At 48.9% G+C, this 16,628-nt stretch overlaps 1 pseudogene; it reads right to left on the bottom strand.

The window, feature by feature from the left end:
- Positions 1–12,028: 12,028 nt before the first annotated feature.
- LOC111753630 (28S ribosomal RNA) lies at positions 12,029–16,565 on the bottom strand (annotated as a pseudogene).
- Positions 16,566–16,628: the final 63 nt, after the last annotated feature.

The raw sequence follows: 16,628 nt of genomic DNA, 5'->3' as shown, positions 1-16,628 counted from the left end.
ATGTACTGTAATCTTTGCACGTTGTCCTCTAGTTCTAGTCTGTTGTACTAATGAACTATATTATTGTTTTACTTTTTACTTTTTAAATTTTGAAACAAGGTCTCACTGAGTTCCCCAGGGGAGCCTCCAACTTGTAGTCTTCCAGTCTCAGCCTCTCAAGTGGCCGAGATTACAGACAGGTGTGCATCACTGTGGTTGAGGAGTATATAATTTTTAACAAAATGCCACCTCCACCCCCTTAACTAAATCTGTGTACCCTAATGTTGGCTTTTTATGTAACTAAAGAATAGTGATCAGGAAATTAACATGGGCACAATGCTGGTAACTAAACAATGGATAATTGGATTTCACATGATTCCTTTTTGCTAAGTGGCCTTTTGGGGAGGTAGTAAGGAATCCAACCCCATAGCCCACCTTGGAGTCTCCAGTGTCTCAGCCTGAGACAGCTCTTCACCCTTTGCTTGCATTTCCTGGCCCTTATGTGTGAGGAGTGCTGTGCTTACCCTACAGCAGGCCCTTCTGTTTCAGAGGCCACCTGCGAGAACCCTTGCCAAGTACCAGAGGACCTAGTGTCCCAGGAATCTCCCAGAGCCATGTGGCGGGTCTTCCTTCTGTGCCTGTGCATGTGGCCGGTGCAGCTGGTTAAAGTTCCTGGTGTCCTTGTACTGCTGCTCTTGCCCTTCCCCAACCCCTTAGAGGTCTTTGAAGTTCCTGCCCACCCACCCTACCCCAACCCCTGCTGGATTCAGGCTCTGGCTTCCTGGGTGTCAGCACTGACCTAGCCTCTGTCACTTTTTTTTTTTTTTTTTTTTTAACCAAAATGGGTCCTACTTTTCTGAGTCTGGGGACACAGAATCATGTTCACTTTGTTTTTCTTCTCACCACTATTCTGTTTCCTAGAACTTTGCAAGTGCCTGTGTCAGATCCTGGGGCATGGCTTTTCAGTGCAAAGCCATCATCCCTGAGAGGTGGACATTGCTTCTTGGGCGGCGAATTTACTATATTTTATTTTATTTTTTTACTTTAAAGAGATTAAAAGAAAGCAAAACAATAAAAACAAAATGAAGCAATAGAAGCTATACAGGATTTCAAAAAAAGCTGTTGGAAATTAACGATGGTCACTATATTGCATAGTATCTTCAAAATATTTGCTCAGATTGTAAGATAGGGACATGTGAAACAGGTCAAACAATAAAGGCAATCACAAATTTTTTGCATGAACTTATAGAATCAGCAGTACAATTATCTTAGCTATTATATATATATATATATATATATATATATATATATATATTTCCTGCTTCCTTCTTTTATCCTTTCCCCCTTCCCAGCTGTTCTTTCCTTTTGAGCAGTTTCTTCCCCTTTCACAATATCTGTTGTACCTTTTGGATGTTATTTACTCTTTCAGTTTCTTACATTGGGGAGATAATACACTGTTTACACATGTGAGTGTGATTTGTTTCACTTAGGAGTGTTGTCACTAGTGGCATCCATTTACCTATGAACGCCTCAAGTTTATGCATCTGTATAGCTGAGTAGTACTCCATTGTATAAAAATACATTTTTTTATTGATTCCTCATTTGATGGACATTTAGGTTGTTTCCAAGATTTAGGTATTACACAGTGTGCTGCTATAAACATAGGTGCACATATATCGCTGTGGTATGATGTTTCTAATTCTTTTGGGAAAATACCGAGAAGGAAAATAGCTGGATTGAATGGGACCCCCAAGCCTAGATTTTTGAGGACTCTCCACACTAATTGGACCAGTCTGTACTTCCACCAACAGTAGAGAAGAGTTCCTTTTTCCACACAGGCCCAGCCCACCAGCATTTGTTACTGGTTGATTTCTTGATATAAGCCATTCTTTCTGGAGTAAGGTGGAATCTTAGTTTTGTCTTAATTTGCATCTTTTGAATGACCAGTGACGCTGAACATTTTTTAATACATTTGTTTGCCATTTCTTCTTTGTCTTCATCGTCATCTTCTACTACTACTACTACTACAGGTTAAGCATGAGCTGGACTCTGTGGGGCTTGCTGCACTGTGGGGAGCTGGCCGCAGCTTCCTGCACATTTGTTTCTGTCCTTCTTACAGCAGAAGAGGATTGCCTTTCACTAGAGGGCTGCATTTACAGTTACCATGTGGAGGACGGGAGAGGGAGAGTTACCAGGGAGCCAATAAGGATTGTGCACGGAGGCCACACCCTCATACATGTGTAGGAACTAAAGCTTCGAGAAGACATGCCTTCCGCACAGTGCCTACCAGGCAGCTTTGTGAAAAACCCCTCAAGTAAGCATTTGTGAATCAATAGATGATAATTCTGTTTTAGACATACAACAACTAACATTGTAAAAAAATCTTTTAATAAAATAAAATACTTTCTCCCCAAAACAAATACAAATGCTTATAATCCCTTACATTATGCACTTGTGTTTGTTCTCCTGCCCTGCAGACATTTCTTGAGGGTCTGTCTTTGCTGGGCACTATTGTAGGCACTGGAGTATCAGGTTTACATCATGGAGCATGAATATAAATCCAAAGAAATGTAAGATGCCAACAAGTGATAAAAACCACAGTGCATAGTAATAAAGCAGAGAGAGGGGGAGAGAATAAAGACCTTTGTTGTTATTTTAGATAAAGTCTATTAGCAAATGTAAGTTAAGATGTCTCTCTGGTTCATTGTGATGGTTGATCCTAAATGTTCTGTAGCTTCAATATTCTGAGCATCTGAGTAGATGCCCCTTGTGTGTTCTCTGGATTTTCTTCTGAGCACATTTTTGTCTGCTTTTGATGTAGCAGAATGAAACTCTTAGCCTACTAGATGTCCAGTATGAGTTGGTGTTCTCTAAAACTGAAGAATGAATTTTAGGAACAACAGAGGTGAAGAGCAGAATATATTTACTGAGAGAAAGAGGGCGTCTGTCTGAGAGACAGAAGGGGTCTCGACTGGGTTGCCAAAGGCTCTCATCTTTTTGGGTACTTTTGTAGAGCAAAACCACAAGGTGAGAGGGGTCCAAGATGGGGAAAACACAGGAACTGGCAAGGAGGGCATGAGGTGGCACAGACCTATGGTCAACCAATAAGATTAATTGTTCAAGTAAAATTCACCCAATCAGGGACAAATGGGGAAGCAAGTCCCATAGCAAGCAGCAGTGACTCCTTCTGCAGGGGCTTGGGGTGGTGACTCCTGGTTTCTGCAAAGTGATCCATACTATTTAAAATATCTATCCCTGGTGTTTATACTTTGGGTGTGGTCACATTTGTTTTGCCTTTTGTTCTGAGGTCTGACTCACAGTGGGAAGTATCTGTGTCCTGCAATGTTACAAGATATCTGGTCTTCTGCACTGACTTCTTCAAGGGCCCAGCCCTGTCTGACTGTCTATGATGTTTCTGACTAGGTCACTTGTCTGTGACATTATTTAATCTAATATTCCCAGGATCTTCTGAAGAAATGATGACTTTCCGGAGAAAATAAGTGTGTAGGCAGTGGGAGAAGTTACCCCAAGTAGCAGAACTAATAGTCAAATGCAGACTTTATTTAAACCCCTCCAAACTCAAGGGCAAGCATAAAGAATGGTTTTCTTCCTTTCCTGGGCTCCAGAGGCTTGGAAGGAAGTGTACTCAGGTCAGAACTGCCAGGAAAGGTTAATGGGAATCCATTGGTATGGGAGCTGTGTTTATGCCCTTGGAAGCTTTGTTTCCAGAAAGTAGGTCCAGGCTGGGCATGTTCTTTATATGCTAACTAGCTGTTCACAGCCTGCTAAGGTGAGAAGATGACAGCTCCTTGTGTGGGAACAGCCTGCAAAGTTGCACCCCACTTTTGAACTGAGTTGTGCTGCAGTGAATTTTGGAACATGTGTTCCTCACACATGCACCCCTGCTATTAAGCACAGAGGCTTTAGCTCCCAATCACAAATACAGACACAGGTTCAAAGGACACAGGCATCTTTTTTTGTTGGTGTCTTTTTAGCCTAGAAGATGGACTTCCACTTCAGATGGCACCTTAACAATATTTTGGGGAAGATCAGTTTTTATTTGGTGGTAGTTAGTATGTATGTCTTGTTTCATAAAAGAAAACTACCTGCACTATTCAGGCTTGGTGATGCTCACCTGTAATCTCAGCACACTGGGAGCCTGAAGCAGGAAGATTACAAGTTTGAGCCCAACATGGGCATAGCAAGACCCTGTCTGAAAATAAAAATGTGAAGTGGACCGAGGATGTGGCTCCAGTGCTAAGATTCTGGGTTCAAGCCTCAGTACCAGGAAATTAGAAGAGGGGAGAGAGAGGGAGAAAGAATTTTGAGAACCAAATGGAGAGGAAGTGACTGCTTGATCCATTGTGAGCCCTGCCCATCCATCCAGCCTGGCCAGGAATCTCACAGTAGATCAGTGGTGGTGAACCTGTGGCACATGTGTCACAGTGGGCCCCAAAATTCACAAGAGCGACATTCCAAGGGCACCCCCGAATTTTGAAAGTCTGCAAATTTCACATATGGTCAGAAAAATGCCTATAAATGGCGATTTTTATAGTTTAAACCCTAAATATACTATGTCTCCTACATTTATGTAGTTTAATAAAGTACTATAATATGTTACCTTAATAAAAATAGGTACAGTAGTTCAACCTTCTCCTGGAGTGTCCTAAAATGTCTTCTGGCACTCAGGTTCATTGCCAAAAGTGTTAGAAGGTGCAGGGCATTTTGGTGGCATCTTAGGGATCTCAGGGCTGTAAGAACAAAATCAAGAACACCAGAGACAGCTACATGCAGTACAGCAACCTGTTCATATGCAGGATGCTGGTGCTTCTGCAGGAGATGAGTTACAAGACAACAGCCAATCAGGAGCAAGGAGATCTGAGTCTCTATCTCAGATTGGCTACTTGCAAACCTCCTGCACCACCACCACCACCCCCCGCCTAATTTTAGAGGATATTTGCAGTTTACACAAAATTGCAAGGATTTTCAGAAACAATTATTAATTAAGTTGTAAGAAAAAGTCCACGCACTATTGAGGGCATGAACTCTGAACTGTGACTTAGAGGGGACACACTGATTTGGTTTTTTTTGTTTTGATTTTAGAGAAAAGACGTTAATATATGGGTTTTGTTTTGTAAACTAAAACCTCAATATTCGAGTTTATTGCAATGTTGTCACTTTGTGATAAATAAGGGGATTTAGGGGTGCAGTTTGGGCACTGGTCCCTAAAAGGTTCACCATTGCTGCTCTAGATGGTTAGATCAGAGTGTGGCATGTAGGAAAAGAGCCCTACAGTGGGGCCATGATTACACTTGCAGCTTGATTACAGGCCTCTTTGGATAGTTCTTATGTTTTATTTGCCAGATTTAGGAAAGCTTTGTTAATGTCATTGTTAAACCCAGCCTAATTTGGAAAGATGCTATCTATGTGGGATTGATTTCTGAATACATAATTCTTGCTGAAAGAGCTTAACATTTCAACAGCACTGGCCATTGGAGAGATGCAAATTAAAACAACACTGAGATTCAACCTTACCTCAGGAAGAATAACTGGCATCAAGAAACCAATCTATAGGGGCTGGGGATTTAGCTCAGCCGCATAAGCGCCTGCCTTGCAAGCAGGCAGTCGGGAGTTCGATCCCTGGTACCGAAAAAAGAGAAAAAGACAAAAACAACAAAACAAAACAAAACAAACCCAAAGAAACCAATCTATAACAAATGCTGGAGGGGCTGTGGGGAAAAAGGGGCCCTTCTCTACTGCTGTTGGAAATGCAGACTGGTGCAACCACTGTGGAAATCAGTGTGGAGATTCCTCAAAACACTAGGACTGGAGGTCCCATTCAACCCAGCTACTCTGTCTTCCCAAAAGAAATAAAAACATCATACCACAGAGATATATGTACATCCATGTTTATAGCAGCACAGTGTAAAATAGCCAGATCTTGGAGACAACCTAAATGCCCGTCAACTGAGGAATGGATAAAAAAGGATGTGCTACACAATAAAGTACTATTCTGACAAAGAATGATAAACTGGACCTTTTTATAGGTAAATGGATGAACCTTGAAAATGCATTACTTATTAGTGAAATAAATATGTCACGTATGCATAATCATCACATTGTTTCATTAGTACAATAAGGAAAAAACATGTATTTTGTCCCAGAGAGGATGACTTCAGCCAAGCAATGACTCAGGCCACACCTGCCTTCACTTTAATCCAGTGTGAGCCATTCTGAGTTGACTTTTGGATAACTTAAGAAATTTTTGATGTGCTACAAGGTTTGGGTTTTTTGCATGTGGATAACCAGTTATTAGAAGTACAATCCTTTCTCTACTTAATTGCTTTTGCATCTTTGTCAGAAATCAGCTGTCTGTTATGTGGGTATTTATTTTGGGACTTCATATTGGTACTTTGGTGATTTGTCTAACTTGATATCACTGCCATTTTGTCATGAATGGTGTGACCTTGTGATAAGTCGTGGGATTGGGGAGGATTGGAGCTCTAATTTTGTCCCTTTATCAAAGTTATTTAGACTACTCTGAGTCTGTTTTATTTCTACAGAAATGTAAGAATCAAAATGTTTATATGAAAAACAATGCTGACAGTTTAATAAGGGATTGTGTTTTCTGACCTTTATTATTTTCTTCTGTTTGTTTTTGGTTGCATTCTGTCTTTTGTCTTTAATTTAAAAAAGAAAGTGCTTAACATGCAAGAAAGGTAATTTTGGATGAGAAAGAAGGAAAATGGCCAGAAAAGAGTCTCCAATGGCTATGAAGAGAGTGTGTACCTCACTGTGTTCTTAGAGTGCGTGGACAGTGACTGTGCCCAGCACTTGGAGGTCTGTGGCCCTAGTGCGCCCTGGTTCAGGAACGCTCCCTTCCAGTGTGATTGTTGCACTCCAGCCCATGGGTTAGAGAAGGAAATCATTTTTACCTTTATAAGGTCTTTAATCTTCCTGTCTGTCTTCTGCAGTGTGCACTGTGATTTCAGTGAGGTGGGGAGAGCAGGGAATCCCAGTTCCACAGTGACTAGGGGTGACACTTGCCTGTGCTCTTGCTTGATCCTCTGCTGATTCTTCTTGAGGGGTCGGAACATTACTTTGGAAATGTTTGAGTGCACTTACTCACTGCCTGGTTTTAGCTTTTATTACAAAGTAAAAGGCCACTTTCAGAGTCTTTTTCTCAGTATCCAGCCACCTTCTCTGCTTCCCTCCTACCTCTCTTTCTCATTGTTGAACATTAATCTATGAGAAGACAAAGGTGAACACGTTGCAGTTTCAGCCAGACACAGAATATGTAAGAGTAAACTAATGTGGTATAAGGATAAGAAGTCATAAATCTTGAGGCAAATTCAAAGAGAACAGTGTTCTCAATTGTTAGTATCAGGAGTGGCTTCTACAGAAAAAATGGATTTTGCAGTATCAGTAGGAATTTGCTGGGCAGAGAGAACATAAAACAAGTCACGGAAAGAGAGAACAGCATGAGCAAAGTTGTGCTGGTGTATATATGTATGTGTCCCACTCATGGGCAAAGTCTAGCAGGATGCATCTGAAATTTAAATGGTTGGCGTAGTGGTAGATGAGCTAGAGAAAGTAGGTTGGGAGGTACTGTAAAGGATTGGAGCATTGAATTATGTGTCATCTTCAGTAGTAAACAAGTTCACTTAAAACACTTGCTGTTGACATAGCCAGAATCTTATTTTTAAATGATTTGGAGTGGAAAAGACAGTGTGTTTGCTTACCTAATGAAAAAATCCCAGAGTAGATTGCCTTCAGGCTTGGTTTGATCTAGGTGCTTAACACACATTAGGAATCTGCCCTGTGTGGAGGTATTACCGTTCTCAGTCTCATCTCTGGTGTAGAGGGATTGTGCCTAAGACAGTTAAGACTCCCATCATTGCAGTTTAACAGTTCATTCAGCTTTTTCTCAATGGTTTTCCTGGGACTGAATCCAGTCAATTGAGCTGGGCCTGCACTGTCACTTCTCCTGAGTCCTTCATTCAGAAAAAGCTGCACTGATGAACTTGGGCAGGGTCACAGGCCCTTGCAAGCTGGGAGGCAACAGGCACAGACAGTAGAAGAGGATGGAACAGCTCCTTTCTGGTACAGATTGTACCCCACACTCTAAAAAGGATTGGCTTCCTGGGCCCTGGGCACACATCTGTAATCAGAGCTGCTCCAGAGGCTGACACAGGAGGGCATCAAGTTTAAGGGCTAGTTGAGGCAAGTTAGTGAAGCCTTTGCTCAGCATAAAAGTGAAACAGAATGGGGAGTGTACCTCAGTTGTAGAGCACCTGCCTAATATGCACTAGGTTCTAAATTCCATCTCCAGAAAAAAAAGGTGGGCGGCTTCTTTGAAAAGACACTGGGATCCTTTTCCAGTCTAGTTCTGTTATTCACTGTTAGAAAGGAGACTGGAAGAAGGCTCGTTCATGTTTTGTGTAGAGATTCACAGGAAAGAGAGCGCTAGCAGTATTTTCAGCTGTATACCACACGTACATGTGCACATGTACACCCTCACACTCTTCAGTTATCCACAGTTGTATTCAGAAAATATTATATGGCAAATTCCAGAAATAAATAGTTCATGAGTTTAAATGCATGCCTTCCTGAGTCGTGTGGTTAAAGCTTGCATGGCCCTGCCTTGTCCCATTTGAGCTGGGAACATCCCCCTGGGCCAGTGTTTCTGCGCTGAGTGCTGGTCAGTAGGCCGGCAGGTGTTCGCGACGTCAGGGGGGAAACCTGAGCCAGACCCAAAACCGAAGGAGAGTGTGTCGCCCTCCGCGATGTGCCCCAACGCAAGGCCACCTGCCCGCCCGCCCAACCGCACCACACACGAGGCAGCGAGCTCGCTGGCTAGTGCTGATGCCACACGACTGGGGACGAATGGCCAGGAGCCGGGTGCGCGGGCGCAGTGTGACCACCGGAGACACAACCCACAGCCCGGTATGGACCGGGCTGAGCCCCGGAACCCGGAACCCATCCCCCACCACACAGGAAGCGACTCGGCACTGCGTGGGCCAGGATAAGGCCTCCGGGCTTCTCGAGGAGGAGGAGGAGGGCTCACTCCATCAAGAGATCCCGATCAATGGATCAATCGACCGACCCACAGCAGAAAGAGCAGGGCAAGAGAGAGCCCGGCCTTTTGCTGCTCCTGGCCTGCCTTCCCTGTTCATTCATGGTTCCCTCTGTTCGGGTCGCCCAGGTCATCCATTAATGATCCTGCCACAGGTTCACCTATGGAAACCTTGTTATGACTTTTACTTCCTCTAGATAGTTAAGTTCCACAGTCTTCTCAGCACTCCACCAGGGCCGTGGGCCGACCCCGGTGGGCCGATCTGAGGACTTCCCTAAACTATCCAATTGGTAATAACGACGGGTGGTGTGTACAAAGGGCAGGGACTTAACGCAAGCTTATGATCCGAACTTACTGGGAATTCCTCATTCTTGGGGAATAATTGCAATCCCTGATCCCCATCACGAATGGGGTTCAACCGGTTACCCGTGCCTGCCCTGCCGGCATAGGGTAAGCACACGCTGAGCCAATCAGTGTAGCGCACGTGCAGCCCCGGACATCTAAGGGCATCACAGACCTGTTATTGCTCAGTCTTGGGTGGCTGAACGCCACTTGTCCCTCTCAGAAGTTGGGGGACGCTGACCTCTCGGGGGTTGCATAACTAGTTAGCATGCTAGAGTCTCGTTCGTTATCGGAATTAACCAGACAAATCACTCCACCTATTAAGAACAGCCATGCACCACCACCCACAGGATTGAGAAGGAGCTATCAATCTGTTAATCCTATCCGTGTCTCATATTGAGTCAAATTAAGCCGCAGGCTCCACTCCTGGTGGTGCCCTTCTGTCAATTCCTTTAAGTTTCAGCTTTGCAACCATACTCCCCTGGAACCCAAAGACTTTGGTTTCCTGGAAGCTGCCCAGCAGGTCACGGGAATAATGCCGCCACATCGCCAGTTGGCATCGTTTATGGTCAGAACTACGACGGTATCTGATCGTCTTGGAACCTCCGACTTTCATTCTTGATTAATGAAAACATTCTCGGCAGATGGTTTCACTCTGGTCCGTCTTGCGCTGGTCCAAGAATTTCTCCTCTAGCAGCGCTTACGAATGACCCGGCCCTCCCTCTTAACCATGGCCTCAGTTCCAAAAACCAACAAAATAGAACAGCAGTCCTATTCCATTATTCCTAGCTGCAGTATCCAGGCGGCTCAGGCCTGCTTTGGACATTCTAATTGTTTCAAAGTAAATGCTTTGGGCCTGCGGGATACTCAGCCAGGAGCATCTAAGGGGCCCAGAGAGGCAAGGGGCGGAACAGGCGATGGCTCGCTTCCTGGCGGACCACCTGCCTTGCTCCAGAGATCCAACTACGAGCTTTTAAACTGCAGCAACTTTAATATATGCTATTTGGAGCTGAAATTACCGTGGCTGCTGGCACCAGACTTGCCCTCCAATGGATCCTCACAACAGGATTTAAAGTGGACTCATTCCAATTACAGGGCCTCGAAAGGGTCCTGTATTGCTATTTTTTGTCACTACCTCCCTGGATCAGGAGTGGGTAATTTGTGCACCTGCTGCCTTTCTTGGATGTGTTAGCCATTTCTCAGGCTCCCTCTCTGGAATCGAACCCTGATTCCCTGTCACCAGTGGTCACTATGGTAGGCATGGCAACTACCATTGAAAGTTGATAGGGCAGATGTTCGAATGGGTCGTCGCCACCATGGGGTGGGGGGCTTGTGATCTGCCGGAGGCTATCTAGGGTGCCCACTCTGCCCGGGGCCAAGAGGGAGCTGACCAGGCTGGTTTTGATATGATAAATGCATGCATCCCCTCCCCACCCCCGCGAAGAGGGTCAGCACCGGTCAGTATGTATTAGCTCTAGAATTACCACAGTTGTCCAAGCAGGAGAGGAGCGAGTGATCAAAGGAACCATAATTGATTTAATGAGCCATTCGCAGTTTCACTGTACCAGCCATGCGTACTTACATAAGCATGGCTTGATCTTTGAGACAAGCATATGCTACTGGCAAGATCAACCGGGAAAAAAAGACAAGCGCAGTGAGCAACAGACACCGAAGGAGGACACAGCGGGATGACGACTGAGCAGGCCAGAGGGGAAGATAGGCCATGAGTGAGCCACCTCGACCATGACCATCCCTGCCATGCGACTGCTGCCCGCCACCACCGGCCTCCACGACCATCGCCCCGCGGGCCTGGCCGGAACCCCAGCGTGATGCGAGGAGAGTGGGGGGTGGTCAACCACATGCGGACATGCCCAACCGGACACAAGTATACCACCCCCGCCCACACTGGTGGCTACAGTGTGCTCATCTGTGGGGGAGGGAGCTAGGGGGGGTGGGAGTGGTGGCGGGTCCCCAGACCCCACTTGCTCACCCGGCTCCACACAGTGAGGCCTAAACCCAGCCGCCCCACCGTGCTGTCCAGGGCTCCTGAGAGCCGTGGATGTGGGCGCGTAAGAGGTGGAGAAGACAGCCGGTGCATGCACTTACCCCTGGCGGGGGCAAAGACTCAGCACCGACACCGCTGTGGCTTCCTGGAGAGGCAGAGCCCCAACGCAGGGCTGGGACCAAGACCCACCCACCGTGAGGCCACTGTCAACCTTAACCCTAACCCTAACGGAGCCGGGAGGCTTGGCGGCGTGCGGGGGGGGGGGGCAGGGAATGTCCACACACAAATGGCCGGTGCTCATCGACTTGGCGACCTGGAACGTGACATACCCCCAGAGGACCAGCCCGGCAAGGCAGGCAGGCAGGCAGGGCCTGGCTGGAGGAAAGAACTGAGTGAGCCACAAATCTCCAGACACCCTAACCCCGACACCTCAGCCCCCTCCCGGAACTTGGGGGATGGGGGCGGGGGCGAGGGTGGAAGAACCTCAAACATGCGAGCGTCGCCACTCGATACACGATACACGACACACACACACACACACACACACACACACACACACACACACCCCGCACCCCCAGGCAAGGCCGGGAGTGGGAGAGCGAGTGAGCATGCTAGCGAGCAGAGAGACAAACCCTCGAGTTGAGGGCTGGCTGACTTTCAATAGATTACAGCGAGGAAGCTTCTCTGCTACTTACAAAACCCTGACCCAGAAGCAGATCCTCTACAATGGTTTAGCACCAGGTTCCTCACGAACGTGCATATCGTTCCGCCTGGGCAGGATTCTGACTTAGAGGCGTTCAGTCATAATTCCACAGATGGTAGCTTTGCCCCATTGGCTCCTCAGCCAAACACATACACCAAATGTCTGAACCTGTGGTTCCTTTCTCCTACTGAGCAGGATTACCATGGCAACAACACATCATCAGTAGGGTAAGACTAATTTGTCTCACGACGGTCTAAACCCAGCTCACGTTCCCTATTAGTGGGTAAACAATCCAACCTTTGATGAATTCTGCTTCACAATGATAGGAAGAGCCGACATCGAAGGATCAAAAAGGGATGTCGCTATGCTTGGCCGCCACAAGCCAGTTAGATATCTGTGGTAACTTTTCTGATACCGCCTGCTTAAAACCCAAAAGGTCAGAAGGACCGTGAGGCCCCGCTTTCACGGTCTATATTCATACTGAAAATCAAGATCAAGCGAGCTTTTGCCCATCTGCTCCATGAGAGGTTTCTGTCCTCCCTGAGCTCACCTTAGGACCCCTGCGTTACTGTTTGACAGGTGTACCACCACAGTCAAACCCCCACCTAACACTGTCCCCGGAGCGGGTTGCGCCTGGTGGGACAACTGCGCACCTGTGAAGACGCAGCACAGAGGACCTAACGCTTGGTGCCAGAAGCGACAGCCCCACGGGGCTTGCCCCCTCATCTCACCGGGTCAGTGAAAACACGATCAGAGTAGTGATGTTTCACCGGCAGCCCTTGAGGCCGGCGGACCCCACCCCATCCCCTCGCGGGAAATGGGGGGGATGCCGGGGCCTCCCACTTATTCTACACCTCTCATGTCTCTTCACTGTGCCAGATTAGAGTCAAGCTCAACAGTGTCTTCTTTCCCCGCTGATTCTGCCAAGCCCATTCCCTTGGCTGTGGTTTCGCTGGGTAGTAGGTAGGGACAGTGGGAATTTCATTCATCCATGATGCGCGTCACTAATTAGATGAGGCATCTGGCTACCTTAAGAGAGTAATAGTTTAGCTCACCATTTCCCCGCACTTCATTGAATTTCTTCACTTTGACATTCAGAGCACTGGGCAGAAATTACATCGCATCAGCACCCACCGAGGGCCTTCGTGATGCTTTGTTTTAGTTAAACAGTCAGATTCGCCTGGAACACCAGTTCTAAGTGGGTTGCTAGGTGCAGGCTGAGGTGGAGCACTGCAAGGAACTGCGGCGTGGGGGCTCACCCGGCGGGGGAGACCAGTGCGGACCGGCTTCCCCACTCCTCCCAAAACCGACAACTCCCCCCACACCCTTCTCCCCGCGCCGCTACCTGGAGCGTACAAGAGGCGGGAAAGGACGGAGGTCAGACCCCACCCTGCCGCTGATGCTCGCTGCGCTAGGATGTGGGGGGGGGGGGTGTCGAGCGGAAAGGGGCTGCGGAGATGAGAGGGAGAGGAGCTGGGCGTGCAAGGCACCCGCTGGGCTCCCCGCATACGTTGGCTTGCGTCCAAAGTTGATGCTGGCGTCGGCCCCCCAGGTGTCCAGGCCCCCCCAGGAGGCCCACTGGCCCCAAGGGAGACTGTTCTGCCACCGCTGGACCACCAGGGGCCCCCCTGCTGCAGATGCCGCAGCACCGCCAGAGCGGACTACGGGCGGCGCGCCGCACAGGAGGGTCAGAGGCGGGAAGCAGGGGCAGGCTTGGACGAGGGGAAACCCCAGGCGTAGTGGGGAGGCGGGCACCTCGTCCAGCCATGACGCGTGTCAAGTCCCGATTGGCGCCCCAGCCCGACCGACCCCGCCCTTAGAGCCAATCCTTATCCGGAAGTTACAGATCCAGCTTGCCGACTTCCCTTACCTACATTGTTCTAACACGCCTGAGGCTGTTCACCTTGGAGACATGCTGCGGATCTGGGTAAGGTTTGGCGTGAGATTTACACCCCTCTTCCCCGGATTTTCAAGGGCCAGCAAGAGCTCACCAGACGCCGCTGGAACCGCAACGCTTTCCAAGTCACAGGCCCCTTTCTAGGGCGAACACATTCCAAGGTACACTGCCCTTCACAAAGAAAAGTGAACTCTCCCCGGGGCTCCCGCTGGCTTCTCTGGGGTCGGTCGCGTTACCGCACTGGATGCCTCGCCATGACCATCTCTGCCACTCTGAATTCGGAGATCTGAACCAGACTCCTTTTTGACAGGCTGAGGGCAACGGAGACCATCACCTGTCCCTTCGGAATGGCGCTAGCCCATCTCTCAGGACCAATTGATTCATATTCAACTGCTGTTCACATGGAATCCTTCTCCACTTCTGCCTTCAAAGTTCTTGTTTGAATATTTGCTACTACCACCAAGATCGGCACCTGCGGCGGCTCCACCGGGGCCCACACCCTAGGCTTCAAGGCTCACCGCAGCAGCCCTCCTGCTCGCCATGGCTAGTGTCTGCAGGGCGACACACATGGGGAGGGCGGTGAGGGGAAGGGGCAACCCTCCACGCAGATTCCCCTTCTTGCTCCTGTGTAGATCCCACTGCTAGCGACGGCCAGGTATGGGCCGGATGCTCCAGCACCATCCATTTTCAGGGCTAGTTGATTCGGCAGGTGAGTTGTTACACACTCCTTAGCGGATTCCAACTTCCATGGCCAACATCCTGCTGTCTATATCAACCAACAACTTTTCTGGGGTCTGATGAGCGTTGGCATCGGGCGCTTTAACCTGGCATTTGGTTCATCCTGCAGGGCCAGTCCTGCTTACCAAAAGTGGCACACTAGGCACTCGCATTCCACGCCTGGCTCCACGCCAGCGAGCTGGGATTCTTACCCATTTAAAGTTTGAGAATAGGTTGAGACGGTTTTGGCCTCAAGACCTCTAATCATTCACTTTACAGGATAAAACTTCATTGTGGTTTTTGAGAGCGCCAGCTATCCTGAGGGAACCTTCGGAGGAAACCAGCTACTAGATGGTTCAATTAGTCTTTCGCTCCTATACCCAGGTCGGACAACAGATTTGCGCGTCAAGAACACTACAGACCTCCACCAGAGTTTCCTCTTGCTTCGCCCTGCCCAGGAATAGTTCACCATCTTTTGAGGGAGGACTGGAGAGGCCTCAGGATCCCTCCTTGGGCCAGTGAGGTGGAGCACTGGGAAAAGGAGGAGTAGGGAGAGAGAATGGGGTGAGGGGCAGGCAGGAGGGTGCATGGTAGCGCCACCATCCACCCTGCCCTGGACCCACCCCACTCACCCTCCCTCGGTGGCACGCCGCTGAAAACACCTGCCTTCACCTTCATTGTGCCTCAGCGGCATTTGAGGGAGCCCTCGACTTGCTCACGAGTTAGATTCATTGGTCTGTGTTTCACGATGGATCAGGTCCCACGGCAAGACCACATGGGGTGCAATGGGCACAGTCCGCCCTGCCCCATCACTCCCTGCGGGGAAGGAGAGGCAAGAGTGGGAGAGTGGTCGCGCCATGGGAGGGGCAGTCCAGCCCCCCAGGGAATGCCAGCATTCGCGTCTCAGAGGTGGGCTCCCCCTTGTGGGAAAGACCTCCGCTGTGGGTGGGCGCCAGGAGCGGGTAGAGCACAGTGATGGGTCTGGCTCCCTCAACCCCAGGATTTGGCGAGCTGCTCTGCCAGGTGGCTGTAACACTTGGGGGGCGGGGGGGAACTGACCCCTGCCACACGCCGTGGGAATAACGCAGGCAGGGGGACTCCCCCCCAAGCCACCTTCCCCAAGAGGCCTTCCCAGATGTCCGGAGCTAGTCCTGGTGCACCGAAGTGGAAATGCGCCTGGAGGCTGCAGGTCAACATCCACTGGGTGGTACCCTACCCGCCCCACACCCACACCCGGACCTGCTCACCCGTCCCATGCACCCTCCAGAGCGTACTCCCCTCCCGGAAGGGAGGAGGGGCGGCAGCGGGTGGGTGGGCAGATGGGTGAAGGGGTCGGGAGGAATGAGAGGCAGGAAAGATCTGCCAGGAGACCACTGGCACAGCCGGATTCAACCACTGGGTTGAATCCTCAGGGGGGACTGTGCAGACCCCACCCATTTACCTCTTAAGGGTTTCATGCCCTTTTGAACTCTCTCTTCAAAGTTCTTTTCAGCTTTCCCTTACAGTACTTGTTGACTATCGGTATTCAGCCTTAGATGGAGTTTACCACCCACTTTGGGCTGCATTCCCAAGCAACCCAACTCTGGGAAGACTGGGACCCAGCATACCATGGGCCACTAACGGCTTCACACCATCTATGATCAGAAGGTCTTGGACCCCCGATGAGCAGCCCCGGGGAGTGGGTCTTACATACCCCACATTTCCTGCACCCCATTGCAGGGCGGGAATTTGGAGCTGAACTGTTCCCTGTTCACTATTCCTTACTGAGGGAATCCTTGTTAGTTCCTTTTCCTCTGCTGACTAATATGCTTAAATTCAGCGGGTCACCACGTCTGACCTGAGGTCTCGTCTCAGAGGGAGGAGGATGACCGACTGACCAACAGAACGGAACAGACGGGAACCTAGGTCA

The sequence above is a fragment of the Cavia porcellus genome, unplaced genomic scaffold (assembly GCF_034190915.1).
Source record: "Cavia porcellus strain 051 isolate PalLab524CR breed Dunkin Hartley unplaced genomic scaffold, mCavPor4.1 scaffold_14, whole genome shotgun sequence".
NCBI classification, from domain to species: domain Eukaryota; kingdom Metazoa; phylum Chordata; class Mammalia; order Rodentia; family Caviidae; genus Cavia; species Cavia porcellus.
Note: the sequence above shows the minus strand (reverse complement) of the source record. Positions and strands in the feature narration are given on the sequence as shown.